The 13,401-nt window shown below is 50.0% G+C and overlaps 29 non-coding genes across 29 annotated transcripts; 25 read left to right on the top strand and 4 right to left on the bottom strand.

Moving 5' to 3' along the window:
- The first annotated feature begins 624 nt into the window (after positions 1–624).
- On the top strand, positions 625–711 carry trnay-gua (transfer RNA tyrosine (anticodon GUA)). The gene is given in 2 exon segments: positions 625–661; positions 676–711. It is a non-coding gene; the product is annotated as a tRNA-Tyr (tRNA).
- A 406-nt stretch (positions 712–1,117) lies between these two features.
- Positions 1,118–1,204, top strand: trnay-gua (transfer RNA tyrosine (anticodon GUA)). The gene is given in 2 exon segments: positions 1,118–1,154; positions 1,169–1,204. It is a non-coding gene; the product is annotated as a tRNA-Tyr (tRNA).
- Positions 1,205–2,009: 805 nt separating this feature from the next.
- Positions 2,010–2,082, top strand: trnah-aug (transfer RNA histidin (anticodon AUG)). The gene has a single exon. It is a non-coding gene; the product is annotated as a tRNA-His (tRNA).
- A 425-nt stretch (positions 2,083–2,507) lies between these two features.
- trnae-uuc (transfer RNA glutamic acid (anticodon UUC)) lies at positions 2,508–2,579 on the top strand. Its single transcript has one exon. It is a non-coding gene; the product is annotated as a tRNA-Glu (tRNA).
- Positions 2,580–2,843: 264 nt separating this feature from the next.
- On the bottom strand, positions 2,844–2,915 carry trnae-cuc (transfer RNA glutamic acid (anticodon CUC)). The gene has a single exon. It is a non-coding gene; the product is annotated as a tRNA-Glu (tRNA).
- Positions 2,916–3,195: 280 nt separating this feature from the next.
- trnay-gua (transfer RNA tyrosine (anticodon GUA)) lies at positions 3,196–3,282 on the top strand. The gene is given in 2 exon segments: positions 3,196–3,232; positions 3,247–3,282. It is a non-coding gene; the product is annotated as a tRNA-Tyr (tRNA).
- Positions 3,283–3,688: 406 nt separating this feature from the next.
- On the top strand, positions 3,689–3,775 carry trnay-gua (transfer RNA tyrosine (anticodon GUA)). The gene is given in 2 exon segments: positions 3,689–3,725; positions 3,740–3,775. It is a non-coding gene; the product is annotated as a tRNA-Tyr (tRNA).
- Positions 3,776–4,087: 312 nt separating this feature from the next.
- On the top strand, positions 4,088–4,160 carry trnar-acg (transfer RNA arginine (anticodon ACG)). The gene has a single exon. It is a non-coding gene; the product is annotated as a tRNA-Arg (tRNA).
- A 425-nt stretch (positions 4,161–4,585) lies between these two features.
- On the top strand, positions 4,586–4,657 carry trnae-uuc (transfer RNA glutamic acid (anticodon UUC)). The gene has a single exon. It is a non-coding gene; the product is annotated as a tRNA-Glu (tRNA).
- A 264-nt stretch (positions 4,658–4,921) lies between these two features.
- On the bottom strand, positions 4,922–4,993 carry trnae-cuc (transfer RNA glutamic acid (anticodon CUC)). The gene has a single exon. It is a non-coding gene; the product is annotated as a tRNA-Glu (tRNA).
- Positions 4,994–5,766: 773 nt separating this feature from the next.
- On the top strand, positions 5,767–5,853 carry trnay-gua (transfer RNA tyrosine (anticodon GUA)). The gene is given in 2 exon segments: positions 5,767–5,803; positions 5,818–5,853. It is a non-coding gene; the product is annotated as a tRNA-Tyr (tRNA).
- A 406-nt stretch (positions 5,854–6,259) lies between these two features.
- Positions 6,260–6,346, top strand: trnay-gua (transfer RNA tyrosine (anticodon GUA)). Its single transcript is given in 2 exon segments — positions 6,260–6,296; positions 6,311–6,346. It is a non-coding gene; the product is annotated as a tRNA-Tyr (tRNA).
- A 406-nt stretch (positions 6,347–6,752) lies between these two features.
- Positions 6,753–6,839, top strand: trnay-gua (transfer RNA tyrosine (anticodon GUA)). The gene is given in 2 exon segments: positions 6,753–6,789; positions 6,804–6,839. It is a non-coding gene; the product is annotated as a tRNA-Tyr (tRNA).
- A 312-nt stretch (positions 6,840–7,151) lies between these two features.
- trnar-acg (transfer RNA arginine (anticodon ACG)) lies at positions 7,152–7,224 on the top strand. Its single transcript has one exon. It is a non-coding gene; the product is annotated as a tRNA-Arg (tRNA).
- A 425-nt stretch (positions 7,225–7,649) lies between these two features.
- Positions 7,650–7,721, top strand: trnae-uuc (transfer RNA glutamic acid (anticodon UUC)). Its single transcript has one exon. It is a non-coding gene; the product is annotated as a tRNA-Glu (tRNA).
- Positions 7,722–7,844: 123 nt separating this feature from the next.
- trnay-gua (transfer RNA tyrosine (anticodon GUA)) lies at positions 7,845–7,931 on the top strand. The gene is given in 2 exon segments: positions 7,845–7,881; positions 7,896–7,931. It is a non-coding gene; the product is annotated as a tRNA-Tyr (tRNA).
- Positions 7,932–7,985: 54 nt separating this feature from the next.
- On the bottom strand, positions 7,986–8,057 carry trnae-cuc (transfer RNA glutamic acid (anticodon CUC)). Its single transcript has one exon. It is a non-coding gene; the product is annotated as a tRNA-Glu (tRNA).
- A 280-nt stretch (positions 8,058–8,337) lies between these two features.
- Positions 8,338–8,424, top strand: trnay-gua (transfer RNA tyrosine (anticodon GUA)). Its single transcript is given in 2 exon segments — positions 8,338–8,374; positions 8,389–8,424. It is a non-coding gene; the product is annotated as a tRNA-Tyr (tRNA).
- A 406-nt stretch (positions 8,425–8,830) lies between these two features.
- On the top strand, positions 8,831–8,917 carry trnay-gua (transfer RNA tyrosine (anticodon GUA)). The gene is given in 2 exon segments: positions 8,831–8,867; positions 8,882–8,917. It is a non-coding gene; the product is annotated as a tRNA-Tyr (tRNA).
- Positions 8,918–9,323: 406 nt separating this feature from the next.
- On the top strand, positions 9,324–9,410 carry trnay-gua (transfer RNA tyrosine (anticodon GUA)). The gene is given in 2 exon segments: positions 9,324–9,360; positions 9,375–9,410. It is a non-coding gene; the product is annotated as a tRNA-Tyr (tRNA).
- A 406-nt stretch (positions 9,411–9,816) lies between these two features.
- Positions 9,817–9,903, top strand: trnay-gua (transfer RNA tyrosine (anticodon GUA)). The gene is given in 2 exon segments: positions 9,817–9,853; positions 9,868–9,903. It is a non-coding gene; the product is annotated as a tRNA-Tyr (tRNA).
- Positions 9,904–10,309: 406 nt separating this feature from the next.
- Positions 10,310–10,396, top strand: trnay-gua (transfer RNA tyrosine (anticodon GUA)). The gene is given in 2 exon segments: positions 10,310–10,346; positions 10,361–10,396. It is a non-coding gene; the product is annotated as a tRNA-Tyr (tRNA).
- Positions 10,397–10,708: 312 nt separating this feature from the next.
- Positions 10,709–10,781, top strand: trnah-aug (transfer RNA histidin (anticodon AUG)). Its single transcript has one exon. It is a non-coding gene; the product is annotated as a tRNA-His (tRNA).
- A 425-nt stretch (positions 10,782–11,206) lies between these two features.
- On the top strand, positions 11,207–11,278 carry trnae-uuc (transfer RNA glutamic acid (anticodon UUC)). Its single transcript has one exon. It is a non-coding gene; the product is annotated as a tRNA-Glu (tRNA).
- Positions 11,279–11,542: 264 nt separating this feature from the next.
- On the bottom strand, positions 11,543–11,614 carry trnae-cuc (transfer RNA glutamic acid (anticodon CUC)). The gene has a single exon. It is a non-coding gene; the product is annotated as a tRNA-Glu (tRNA).
- Positions 11,615–11,894: 280 nt separating this feature from the next.
- trnay-gua (transfer RNA tyrosine (anticodon GUA)) lies at positions 11,895–11,981 on the top strand. The gene is given in 2 exon segments: positions 11,895–11,931; positions 11,946–11,981. It is a non-coding gene; the product is annotated as a tRNA-Tyr (tRNA).
- A 406-nt stretch (positions 11,982–12,387) lies between these two features.
- Positions 12,388–12,474, top strand: trnay-gua (transfer RNA tyrosine (anticodon GUA)). The gene is given in 2 exon segments: positions 12,388–12,424; positions 12,439–12,474. It is a non-coding gene; the product is annotated as a tRNA-Tyr (tRNA).
- Positions 12,475–12,786: 312 nt separating this feature from the next.
- trnar-acg (transfer RNA arginine (anticodon ACG)) lies at positions 12,787–12,859 on the top strand. The gene has a single exon. It is a non-coding gene; the product is annotated as a tRNA-Arg (tRNA).
- A 425-nt stretch (positions 12,860–13,284) lies between these two features.
- On the top strand, positions 13,285–13,356 carry trnae-uuc (transfer RNA glutamic acid (anticodon UUC)). The gene has a single exon. It is a non-coding gene; the product is annotated as a tRNA-Glu (tRNA).
- The last annotated feature ends 45 nt before the right edge of the window (positions 13,357–13,401 follow it).

The following is a 13,401-nucleotide window of genomic DNA, read 5'->3' as shown; positions in this document are numbered from 1 at the left end:
AGTCAATTACCAACAAGACGTGTAAACACCTGCAAGGCGCCAGACCGGTGGGCCAGTGGCCTAATGGAAAACGCGTCTGACTATGGATCAGAAATTTCTGATAGGTTGAGCTTTCGTTCGTAATCTCTGTGCCTTCGATAGCTCAGCTGGTAGAGCGGAGGACTGTAGGTGAAAGGTTGGCAATCCTTAGGTCGCTGGTTCAACTCCGGCTCGAAGGAGGTCCCTTTTTACATGCAAACCCTTTCTTGGCTAAGTTGCAAGGCAAAAGCATGTTCCCTGACCGGGAATCAAATCCGGGCCGCGGCGGTGAGAGCGCCGAATCCTAACCACTAGACCACCAGGGAAGGACTTTTCGATGAGCCTTCTAAATCCTGACTGTGGGCCTCTACCGTGTTTTGCTGCAACTTCTCAAGCTAGACCACTAAGGCTAGCCTTTTTGTCCTGGAGAGAGTCTCTGACTCTGGATCACAGTTCTTCCACTGAGAAACAGTCCAGTCAATTACCAACAAGACATGTAAACACCTGCAAGGCGCCAGACCGGTGGGCCAGTGGCCTAATGGAAAACGCGTCTGACTATGGATCAGAAATTTCTGATAGGTTGAGCTTTCGTTCGTAATCTCTGTGCCTTCGATAGCTCAGCTGGTAGAGCGGAGGACTGTAGGTGAAAGGTTGGCAATCCTTAGGTCGCTGGTTCGACTCCGGCTCGAAGGAGGTCCCTTTTCACATGCAAACCCTTTCTTGGCTAAGTTGCAAGGCAAAAGCATGTTCCCTGACCGGGAATCAAATCCGGGCCGCGGCGGTGAGAGCGCCGAATCCTAACCACTAGACCACCAGGGAAGGACTTTTCGATGAGCCTTCTAAATCCTGACTGTGGGCCTCTACCGTGTTTTGCTGCAACTTCTCAAGCTAGACCACTAAGGCTAGCCTTTTTGTCCTGGAGAGAGTCTCTGACTCTGGATCACAGTTCTTCCACTGAGAAACAGTCCAGTCAATTACCAACAAGACGTGTAAACACCTGCAAGGCGCCAGACCGGTGGGCCAGTGGCCTAATGGAAAACGCGTCTGACTATGGATCAGAAATTTCTGATAGGTTGAGCTTTCGTTCGTAATCTCTGTGCCTTCGATAGCTCAGCTGGTAGAGCGGAGGACTGTAGGTGAAAGGTTGGCAATCCTTAGGTCGCTGGTTCGACTCCGGCTCGAAGGAGGTCCCTTTTCACATGCAAACCCTTTCTTGGCTAAGTTGCAAGGCAAAAGCATGTTCCCTGACCGGGAATCAAATCCGGGCCGCGGCGGTGAGAGCGCCGAATCCTAACCACTAGACCACCAGGGAAGGACTTTTCGATGAGCCTTCTAAATCCTGACTGTGGGCCTCTACCGTGTTTTGCTGCAACTTCTCAAGCTAGACCACTAAGGCTAGCCTTTTTGTCCTGGAGAGAGTCTCTGACTCTGGATCACAGTTCTTCCACTGAGAAACAGTCCAGTCAATTACCAACAAGACGTGTAAACACCTGCAAGGCGCCAGACCGGTGGGCCAGTGGCCTAATGGAAAACGCGTCTGACTATGGATCAGAAATTTCTGATAGGTTGAGCTTTCGTTCGTAATCTCTGTGCCTTCGATTGCTCAGCTGGTAGAGCGGAGGACTGTAGGTGAAAGGTTGGCAATCCTTAGGTCGCTGGTTCGACTCCGGCTCGAAGGAGGTCCCTTTTCACATGCAAACCCTTTCTTGGCTAAGTTGCAAGGCAAAAGCATGTTCCCTGACCGGGAATCAAATCCGGGCCGCGGCGGTGAGAGCGCCGAATCCTAACCACTAGACCACCAGGGAAGGACTTTCTTATTCGCCTCCTAAATCCTGGCTGTTGGCCTCTACCAGATTTTGCTGCAACTTCTAAGGCTAGCCTTTTCCTCCTGGAGAGAATCTCTTACTCTGGATCACAGTTCTTCCACTGAGAAGCTGTTCAGTCAAACACCAACAAGACGCGTATAAACACCAGCAAGTCGTTCCTACAGTGGGCCAGTGGCACAATGGATAACGCGTCTGACTATGGATCAGAAGTTTCTAGGTTCGACTCCTGGCTGGCTCGAACGATTGTTTTTGCTTTGCTTTCAGCCTTTAATTATTAAATTGATTTATGTTTCTTATAAATTGACAGTCCAACCATAGGCTGTTTTGTCTGCGAGATAGCGCTTACCATTCATTACCGTGCGTGTTTTCAAATGCATCGCATAAGTACTGTCACAGGGACCTTGCTTTAATGAGCAGTTTTAAGTATCTATTATGTGATCACAAGAATGGGATAAAGTTTCACCCCCTGGGCGAAACAAATGACAGCTTCTTCCATTGAGTCTGTTAAAACTGAATTCGGTAAACAATGCCTTCGGATCATACCCATATTTTTAAAGGGGACGATCACACACTGAAAGCCAAAGGGCTCAACAGAACCCTGCCCTTGTACGTACCACATGGATGAAAAACACCCCCACAAGCCTGCTTGATAGGTGCAGGAATTCCCATATGGTCTAGCGGTCAGGATTCCTGGTTTTCACCCAGGCGGCCCGGGTTCGACTCCCGGTATGGGAAGTTGTGATTGTTTTGGCTTCCCTTACTGAACAGCCAGCGCTTCTGTCTGCGGCAAAAGCACTTTTAGCCGGCAGTGGAGCTGCAGCAACCTGATAGGTTGAGGTTCTGTTGCTCACCTGCGTGCCTTCGATAGCTCAGCTGGTAGAGCGGAGGACTGTAGGTGGAAGGTTGGAAATCCTTAGGTCGCTGTTTCGACTCCGGCTCGAAGGAGGTCATTTTTCACATGCAAACACTTTCTTGGCTGTGTTGGAGGGAAAAAGACTGTTCCCTGACCGGGAATCGAACCCGGGCCGCGGCGGTGAGAGCGCCGAATCCTAACCACTAGACCACCAGGGAAGGACTTTTCGATGAGCCTTCTAAATCCTGACTGTGGGCCTCTACCGTGTTTTGCTGCAACTTCTCAAGCTAGACCACTAAGGCTAGCCTTTTTGTCCTGGAGAGAGTCTCTGACTCTGGATCACAGTTCTTCCACTGAGAAACAGTCCAGTCAATTACCAACAAGACGTGTAAACACCTGCAAGGCGCCAGACCGGTGGGCCAGTGGCCTAATGGAAAACGCGTCTGACTATGGATCAGAAATTTCTGATAGGTTGAGCTTTCGTTCGTAATCTCTGTGCCTTCGATAGCTCAGCTGGTAGAGCGGAGGACTGTAGTTGAAAGGTTGGCAATCCTTAGGTCGCTGGTTCGACTCCGGCTCGAAGGAGGTCCCTTTTCACATGCAAACCCTTTCTTGGCTAAGTTGCAAGGCAAAAGCATGTTCCCTGACCGGGAATCAAATCCGGGCCGCGGCGGTGAGAGCGCCGAATCCTAACCACTAGACCACCAGGGAAGGACTATTCGATGAGCCTTCTAAATCCTGACTGTGGGCCTCTACCGTGTTTTGCTGCAACTTCTCAAGCTAGACCACTAAGGCTAGCCTTTTTGTCCTGGAGAGAGTCTCTGACTCTGGATCACAGTTCTTCCACTGAGAAACAGTCCAGTCAATTACCAACAAGACGTGTAAACACCTGCAAGGCGCCAGACCGGTGGGCCAGTGGCCTAATGGAAAACGCGTCTGACTATGGATCAGAAATTTGTGATAGGTTGAGCTTTCGTTCGTAATCTCTGTGCCTTCGATAGCTCAGCTGGTAGAGCGGAGGACTGTAGGTGAAAGGTTGGCAATCCTTAGGTCGCTGGTTCGACTCCGGCTCGAAGGAGGTCCCTTTTCACATGCAAACCCTTTCTTGGCTAAGTTGCAAGGCAAAAGCATGTTCCCTGACCGGGAATCAAATCCGGGCCGCGGCGGTGAGAGCGCCGAATCCTAACCACTAGACCACCAGGGAAGGACTTTCTTATTCGCCTCCTAAATCCTGGCTGTTGGCTTCTACCAGATTTTGCTGCAACTTCTAAGGCTAGCCTTTTCCTCCTGGAGAGAATCTCTTACTCTGGATCACAGTTCTTCCACTGAGAAGCTGTTCAGTCAAACACCAACAAGACGCGTATAAACACCAGCAAGTCGTTCCTACAGTGGGCCAGTGGCGCAATGGATAACGCGTCTGACTACGGATCAGAAGATTCTAGGTTCGACTCCTGGCTGGCTCGAATGATTGTTTTTGCTTTGCTTTCAGCCTTTAATTATTAAATTGATTTATGTTTCTTATAAATTGACAGTCCAACCATAGGCTGTTTTGTCTGCGAGATAGCGCTTACCATTCATTACCGTGCGTGTTTTCAAATGCATCGCATAAGTACTGTCACAGGGACCTTGCTTTAATGAGCAGTTTTAAGTATCTATTATGTGATCACAAGAATGGGATAAAGTTTCACCCCCTGGGCGAAACAAATGACAGCTTCTTCCATTGAGTCTGTTAAAACTGAATTCGGTAAACAATGCCTTCGGATCATACCCATATTTTTAAAGGGGACGATCACACACTGAAAGCCAAAGGGCTCAACAGAACCCTGCCCTTGTACGTACCACATGGATGAAAAACACCCCCACAAGCCTGCTTGATACGTGCAGGAATTCCCATATGGTCTAGCGGTCAGGATTCCTGGTTTTCACCCAGGCGGCCCGGGTTCGACTCCCGGTATGGGAAGTTGTGATTGTTTTGGCTTCCCTTACTGAACAGCCAGCACTTCGGTCTGCGGCAAAAGCACTTTTAGCCGGCAGTGGAGCTGCAGCAACCTGATAGGTTGAGGTTCTGTTGCTCACCTGCGTGCCTTCGATAGCTCAGCTGGTAGAGCGGAGGACTGTAGGTGGAAGGTTGGAAATCCTTAGGTCGCTGTTTCGACTCCGGCTCGAAGGAGGTCATTCTTCACATGCAAACACTTTCTTGGCTGTGTTGGAGGGAAAAAGACTGTTCCCTGACCGGGAATCGAACCCGGGCCGCGGCGGTGAGAGCGCCGAATCCTAACCACTAGACCACCAGGGAAGGACTTTTCGATGAGCCTTCTAAATCCTGACTGTGGGCCTCTACCGTGTTTTGCTGCAACTTCTCAAGCTAGACCACTAAGGCTAGCCTTTTTGTCCTGGAGAGAGTCTCTGACTCTGGATCACAGTTCTTCCACTGAGAAACAGTCCAGTCAATTACCAACAAGACGTGTAAACACCTGCAAGGCGCCAGACCGGTGGGCCAGTGGCCTAATGGAAAACGCGTCTGACTATGGATCAGAAATTTCTGATAGGTTGAGCTTTCGTTCGTAATCTCTGTGCCTTCGATAGCTCAGCTGGTAGAGCGGAGCACTGTAGTTGAAAGGTTGGCAATCCTTAGGTCGCTGGTTCGACTCCGGCTCGAAGGAGGTCCCTTTTCACATGCAAACCCTTTTTTGGCTAAGTTGCAAGGCAAAAGCATGTTCCCTGACCGGGAATCAAATCCGGGCCGCGGCGGTGAGAGCGCCGAATCCTAACCACTAGACCACCAGGGAAGGACTTTTCGATGAGCCTTCTAAATCCTGACTGTGGGCCTCTACCGTGTTTTGCTGCAACTTCTCAAGCTAGACCACTAAGGCTAGCCTTTTTGTCCTGGAGAGAGTCTCTGACTCTGGATCACAGTTCTTCCACTGAGAAACAGTCCAGTCAATTACCAACAAGACGTGTAAACACCTGCAAGGCGCCAGACCGGTGGGCCAGTGGCCTAATGGAAAACGCGTCTGACTATGGATCAGAAATTTCTGATAGGTTGAGCTTTCGTTCGTAATCTCTGTGCCTTCGATAGCTCAGCTGGTAGAGCGGAGGACTGTAGGTGAAAGGTTGGCAATCCTTAGGTCGCTGGTTCGACTCCGGCTCGAAGGAGGTCCCTTTTCACATGCAAACCCTTTCTTGGCTAAGTTGCAAGGCAAAAGCATGTTCCCTGACCGGGAATCGAACCCGGGCCGCGGCGGTGAGAGCGCCGAATCCTAAACACTAGACCACCAGGGAAGGACTTTTCGATGAGCCTTCTAAATCCTGACTGTGGGCCTCTAACGTGCTTTGCTGCAACTTCTCAAGCTAGACCACTAAGGCTAGCCTTTTTGTCCTGGAGAGAGTCTCTGACTCTGGATCACAGTTCTTCCACTGAGAAACAGTCCAGTCAATTACCAACAAGACGTGTAAACACCTGCAAGGCGCCAGACCGGTGGGCCATTGGCCTAATGGAAAACGCGTCTGACTATGGATCAGAAATTTCTGATAGGTTGAGCTTTCGTTCGTAATCTCTGTGCCTTCGATAGCTCAGCTGGTAGAGCGGAGGACTGTAGGTGGAAGGTTGGCAATCCTTAGGTCGCTGGTTCGACTCCGGCTCGAAGGAGGTCCCTTTTCACATGCAAACCCTTTCTTGGCTAAGTTGCAAGGCAAAAGCATGTTCCCTGACCGGGAATCAAATCCGGGCCGCGGCGGTGAGAGCGCTGAATCCTAACCACTAGACCACCAGGGAAGGACTTTTCGATGAGCCTTCTAAATCCTGACTGTGGGCCTCTACCGTGTTTTGCTGCAACTTCTCAAGCTAGACCACTAAGGCTAGCCTTTTTGTCCTGGAGAGAGTCTCTGACTCTGGATCACAGTTCTTCCACTGAGAAACAGTCCAGTCAATTACCAACAAGACGTGTAAACACCTGCAAGGCGCCAGACCGGTGGGCCAGTGGCCTAATGGAAAACGCGTCTGACTATGGATCAGAAATTTCTGATAGGTTGAGCTTTCGTTCGTAATCTCTGTGCCTTCGATAGCTCAGCTGGTAGAGCGGAGGACTGTAGGTGAAAGGTTGGCAATCCTTAGGTCGCTGGTTCGACTCCGGCTCGAAGGAGGTCCCTTTTCACATGCAAACCCTTTCTTGGCTAAGTTGCAAGGCAAAAGCATGTTCCCTGACCGGGAATCAAATCCGGGCCGCGGCGGTGAGAGCGCCGAATCCTAACCACTAGACCACCAGGGAAGGACTTTCTTATTCGCCTCCTAAATCCTGGCTGTTGGCCTCTACCAGATTTTGCTGCAACTTCTAAGGCTAGCCTTTTCCTCCTGGAGAGATTCTCTTACTCTGGATCACAGTTCTTCCACTGAGAAGCTGTTCAGTCAAACACCAACAAGACGCGTATAAACACCAGCAAGTCGTTCCTACAGTGGGCCAGTGGCGCAATGGATAACGCGTCTGACTACGGATCAGAAGATTCTAGGTTCGACTCCTGGCTGGCTCGAATGATTGTTTTTGCTTTGCTTTCACCCTTTAATTATTAAATTGATTTATGTTTCTTATAAATTGACAGTCCAACCATAGGCTGTTTTGTCTGCGAGATAGCGCTTACCATTCATTACCGTGCGTGTTTTCAAATGCATCGCATAAGTACTGTCACAGGGACCTTGCTTTAATGAGCAGTTTTAAGTATCTATTATGTGATCACAAGAATGGGATAAAGTTTCACCCCCTGGGCGAAACAAATGACAGCTTCTTCCATTGAGTCTGTTAAAACTGAATTCGGTAAACAATGCCTTCGGATCATACCCATATTTTTAAAGGGGACGATCACACACTGAAAGCCAAAGGGCTCAACAGAACCCTGCCCTTGTACGTACCACATGGATGAAAAACACCCCCACAAGCCTGCTTGATAGGTGCAGGAATTCCCATATGGTCTAGCGGTCAGGATTCCTGGTTTTCACCCAGGCGGCCCGGGTTCGACTCCCGGTATGGGAAGTTGTGATTGTTTTGGCTTCCCTTACTGAACAGCCAGCGCTTCGGTCTGCGGCAAAAGCACTTTTAGCCGGCAGTGGAGCTGCAGCAACCTGATAGGTTGAGGTTCTGTTGCTCACCTGCGTGCCTTCGATAGCTCAGCTGGTAGAGCGGAGGACTGTAGGTGGAAGGTTGGAAATCCTTAGGTCGCTGGTTCGACTCCGGCTCGAAGGAGGTCATTTTTCACATGCAAACACTTTCTTGGCTGTGTTGGAGGGAAAAAGACTGTTCCCTGACCGGGAATCGAACCCGGGCCGCGGCGGTGAGAGCGCCGAATCCTAACCACTAGACCACCAGGGAAGGACTTTTCGATGAGCCTTCTAAATCCTGACTGTGGGCCTCTACCGTGTTTTGCTGCAACTTCTCAAGCTAGACCACTAAGGCTAGCCTTTTTGTCCTGGAGAGAGTCTCTGACTCTGGATCACAGTTCTTCCACTGAGAAACAGTCCAGTCAATTACCAACAAGACGTGTAAACACCTGCAAGGCGCCAGACCGGTGGGCCAGTGGCCTAATGGAAAACGCGTCTGACTATGGATCAGAAATTTGTGATAGGTTGAGCTTTCGTTCGTAATCTCTGTGCCTTCGATAGCTCAGCTGGTAGAGCGGAGGACTGTAGGTGAAAGGTTGGCAATCCTTAGGTCGCTGGTTCGACTCCGGCTCGAAGGAGGTCCCTTTTCACATGCAAACCCTTTCTTGGCTAAGTTGCAAGGCAAAAGCATGTTCCCTGACCGGGAATCAAATCCGGGCCGCGGCGGTGAGAGCGCCGAATCCTAACCACTAGACCACCAGGGAAGGACTTTTCGATGAGCCTTCTAAATCCTGACTGTGGGCCTCTACCGTGTTTTGCTGCAACTTCTCAAGCTAGACCACTAAGGCTAGCCTTTTTGTCCTGGAGAGAGTCTCTGACTCTGGATCACAGTTCTTCCACTGAGAAACAGTCCAGTCAATTACCAACAAGACGTGTAAACACCTGCAAGGCGCCAGACCGGTGGGCCAGTGGCCTAATGGAAAACGCGTCTGACTATGGATCAGAAATTTCTGATAGGTTGAGCTTTCGTTCGTAATCTCTGTGCCTTCGATAGCTCAGCTGGTAGAGCGGAGGACTGTAGGTGAAAGGTTGGCAATCCTTAGGTCGCTGGTTCGACTCCGGCTCGAAGGAGGTCCCTTTTCACATGCAAACCCTTTCTTGGCTAAGTTGCAAGGCAAAAGCATGTTCCCTGACCGGGAATCAAATCCGGGCCGCGGCGGTGAGAGTGCCGAATCCTAACCACTAGACCACCAGGGAAGGACTTTTCGATGAGCCTTCTAAATCCTGACTGTGGGCCTCTACCGTGTTTTGCTGCAACTTCTCAAGCTAGACCACTAAGGCTAGCCTTTTTGTCCTGGAGAGAGTCTCTGACTCTGGATCACAGTTCTTCCACTGAGAAACAGTCCAGTCAATTACCAACAAGACGTGTAAACACCTGCAAGGCGCCAGACCGGTGGGCCAGTGGCCTAATGGAAAACGCGTCTGACTATGGATCAGAAATTTCTGATAGGTTGAGCTTTCGTTCGTAATCTCTGTGCCTTCGATAGCTCAGCTGGTAGAGCGGAGGACTGTAGGTGAAAGGTTGGCAATCCTTAGGTCGCTGGTTCGACTCCGGCTCGAAGGAGGTCCCTTTTCACATGCAAACCCTTTCTTGGCTAAGTTGCAAGGCAAAAGCATGTTCCCTGACCGGGAATCGAACCCGGGCCGCGGCGGTGAGAGCGCCGAATCCTAAACACTAGACCACCAGGGAAGGACTTTTCGATGAGCCTTCTAAATCCTGACTGTGGGCCTCTAACGTGCTTTGCTGCAACTTCTCAAGCTAGACCACTAAGGCTAGCCTTTTTGTCCTGGAGAGAGTCTCTGACTCTGGATCACAGTTCTTCCACTGAGAAACAGTCCAGTCAATTACCAACAAGACGTGTAAACACCTGCAAGGCGCCAGACCGGTGGGCCATTGGCCTAATGGAAAACGCGTCTGACTATGGATCAGAAATTTCTGATAGGTTGAGCTTTCGTTCGTAATCTCTGTGCCTTCGATAGCTCAGCTGGTAGAGCGGAGGACTGTAGGTGGAAGGTTGGCAATCCTTAGGTCGCTGGTTCGACTCCGGCTCGAAGGAGGTCCCTTTTCACATGCAAACCCTTTCTTGGCTAAGTTGCAAGGCAAAAGCATGTTCCCTGACCGGGAATCAAATCCGGGCCGCGGCGGTGAGAGCGCTGAATCCTAACCACTAGACCACCAGGGAAGGACTTTTCGATGAGCCTTCTAAATCCTGACTGTGGGCCTCTACCGTGTTTTGCTGCAACTTCTCAAGCTAGACCACTAAGGCTAGCCTTTTTGTCCTGGAGAGAGTCTCTGACTCTGGATCACAGTTCTTCCACTGAGAAACAGTCCAGTCAATTACCAACAAGACGTGTAAACACCTGCAAGGCGCCAGACCGGTGGGCCAGTGGCCTAATGGAAAACGCGTCTGACTATGGATCAGAAATTTCTGATAGGTTGAGCTTTCGTTCGTAATCTCTGTGCCTTCGATAGCTCAGCTGGTAGAGCGGAGGACTGTAGGTGAAAGGTTGGCAATCCTTAGGTCGCTGGTTCGACTCCGGCTCGAAGGAGGTCCCTTTTCACATGCAAACCCTTTCTTGGCTAAGTTGCAAGGCAAAAGCATGTTCCCTGACCGGGAATCAAATCCGGGCCGCGGCGGTGAGAGCGCCGAATCCTAACCACTAGACCACCAGGGAAGGACTTTCTTATTCGCCTCCTAAATCCTGGCTGTTGGCCTCTACCAGATTTTGCTGCAACTTCTAAGGCTAGCCTTTTCCTCCTGGAGAGAATCTCTTACTCTGGATCACAGTTCTTCCACTGAGAAGCTGTTCAGTCAAACACCAACAAGACGCGTATAAACACCAGCAAGTCGTTCCTACAGTGGGCCAGTGGCACAATGGATAACGCGTCTGACTATGGATCAGAAGTTTCTAGGTTCGACTCCTGGCTGGCTCGAACGATTGTTTTTGCTTTGCTTTCAGCCTTTAATTATTAAATTGATTTATGTTTCTTATAAATTGACAGTCCAACCATAGGCTGTTTTGTCTGCGAGATAGCGCTTACCATTCATTACCGTGCGTGTTTTCAAATGCATCGCATAAGTACTGTCACAGGGACCTTGCTTTAATGAGCAGTTTTAAGTATCTATTATGTGATCACAAGAATGGGATAAAGTTTCACCCCCTGGGCGAAACAAATGACAGCTTCTTCCATTGAGTCTGTTAAAACTGAATTCGGTAAACAATGCCTTCGGATCATACCCATATTTTTAAAGGGGACGATCACACACTGAAAGCCAAAGGGCTCAACAGAACCCTGCCCTTGTACGTACCACATGGATGAAAAACACCCCCACAAGCCTGCTTGATAGGTGCAGGAATTCCCATATGGTCTAGCGGTCAGGATTCCTGGTTTTCACCCAGGCGGCCCGGGTTCGACTCCCGGTATGGGAAGTTGTGATTGTTTTGGCTTCCCTTACTGAACAGCCAGCGCTTCTGTCTGCGGCAAAAGCACTTTTAGCCGGCAGTGGAGCTGCAGCAACCTGATAGGTTGAGGTTCTGTTGCTCACCTGCGTGCCTTCGATAGCTCAGCTGGTAGAGCGGAGGACTGTAGGTGGAAGGTTGGAAATCCTTAGGTCGCTGTTTCGACTCCGGCTCGAAGGAGGTCATTTTTCACATGCAAACACTTTCTTGGCTGTGTTGGAGGGAAAAAGACTGTTCCCTGACCGGGAATCGAACCCGGGCCGCGGCGGTGAGAGCGCCGAATCCTAACCACTAGACCACCAGGGAAGGACTTTTCGATGAGCCTTCTAAATCCTGACTGTGGGCCTCTACCGTGTTTTGCTGCAACTTCTCAAGCTAGACCACTAAGGCTAGCCTTTTTGTCCTGGAGAGAGTCTCTGACTCTGGATCACAGTTCTTCCACTGAGAAACAGTCCAGTCAATTACCAACAAGACGTGTAAACACCTGCAAGGCGCCAGACCGGTGGGCCAGTGGCCTAATGGAAAACGCGTCTGACTATGGATCAGAAATTTCTGATAGGTTGAGCTTTCGTTCGTAATCTCTGTGCCTTCGATAGCTCAGCTGGTAGAGCGGAGGACTGTAGTTGAAAGGTTGGCAATCCTTAGGTCGCTGGTTCGACTCCGGCTCGAAGGAGGTCCCTTTTCACATGCAAACCCTTTCTTGGCTAAGTTGCAAGGCAAAAGCATGTTCCCTGACCGGGAATCAAATCCGGGCCGCGGCGGTGAGAGCGCCGAATCCTAACCACTAGACCACCAGGGAAGGACTATTCGATGAGCCTTCTAAATCCTGACTGTGGGCCTCTACCGTGTTTTGCTGCAACTTCTCAAGCTAGACCACTAAGGCTAGCCTTTTTGTCCTGGAGAGAGTCTCTGACTCTGGATCACAGTTCTTCCACTGAGAAACAGTCCAGTCAATTACCAACAAGACGTGTAAACACCTGCAAGGCGCCAGACCGGTGGGCCAGTGGCCTAATGGAAAACGCGTCTGACTATGGATCAGAAATTTCTGATAGGTTGAGCTTTCGTTCGTAATCTCTGTGCCTTCGATAGCTCAGCTGGTAGAGCGGAGGACTGTAGGTGAAAGGTTGGCAATCCTTAGGTCGCTGGTTCGACTCCGGCTCGAAGGAGGTCCCTTTTCACATGCAAACCCTTTCTTGGCTAAGTTGCAAGGCAAAAGCATGTTCCCTGACCGGGAATCAAATCCGGGCCGCGGCGGTGAGAGCGCCGAATCCTAACCACTAGACCACCAGGGAAGGACTTTCTTATTCGCCTCCTAAATCCTGGCTGTTGGCTTCTACCAGATTTTGCTGCAACTTCTAAGGCTAGCCTTTTCCTCCTGGAGAGAATCTCTTACTCTGGATCACAGTTCTTCCACTGAGAAGCTGTTCAGTCAAACACCAACAAGACGCGTATAAACACCAGCAAGTCGTTCCTACAGTGGGCCAGTGGCGCAATGGATAACGCGTCTGACTACGGATCAGAAGATTCTAGGTTCGACTCCTGGCTGGCTCGAATGATTGTTTTTGCTTTGCTTTCAGCCTTTAATTATTAAATTGATTTATGTTTCTTATAAATTGACAGTCCAACCATAGGCTGTTTTGTCTGCGAGATAGCGCTTACCATTCATTACCGTGCGTGTTTTCAAATGCATCGCATAAGTACTGTCACAGGGACCTTGCTTTAATGAGCAGTTTTAAGTATCTATTATGTGATCACAAGAATGGGATAAAGTTTCACCCCCTGGGCGAAACAAATGACAGCTTCTTCCATTGAGTCTGTTAAAACTGAATTCGGTAAACAATGCCTTCGGATCATACCCATATTTTTAAAGGGGACGATCACACACTGAAAGCCAAAGGGCTCAACAGAACCCTGCCCTTGTACGTACCACATGGATGAAAAACACCCCCACAAGCCTGCTTGATACGTGCAGGAATTCCCATATGGTCTAGCGGTCAGGATTCCTGGTTTTCACCCAGGCGGCCCGGGTTCGACTCCCGGTATGGGAAGTTGTGATTGTTTTGGCTTCCCTTACTGAACAGCCAGCACTTCGG

This window comes from Pseudorasbora parva, chromosome 6 (assembly GCF_024679245.1).
Source record: "Pseudorasbora parva isolate DD20220531a chromosome 6, ASM2467924v1, whole genome shotgun sequence".
Lineage (NCBI taxonomy): Eukaryota > Metazoa > Chordata > Actinopteri > Cypriniformes > Gobionidae > Pseudorasbora > Pseudorasbora parva.
Note: the sequence above shows the minus strand (reverse complement) of the source record. Positions and strands in the feature narration are given on the sequence as shown.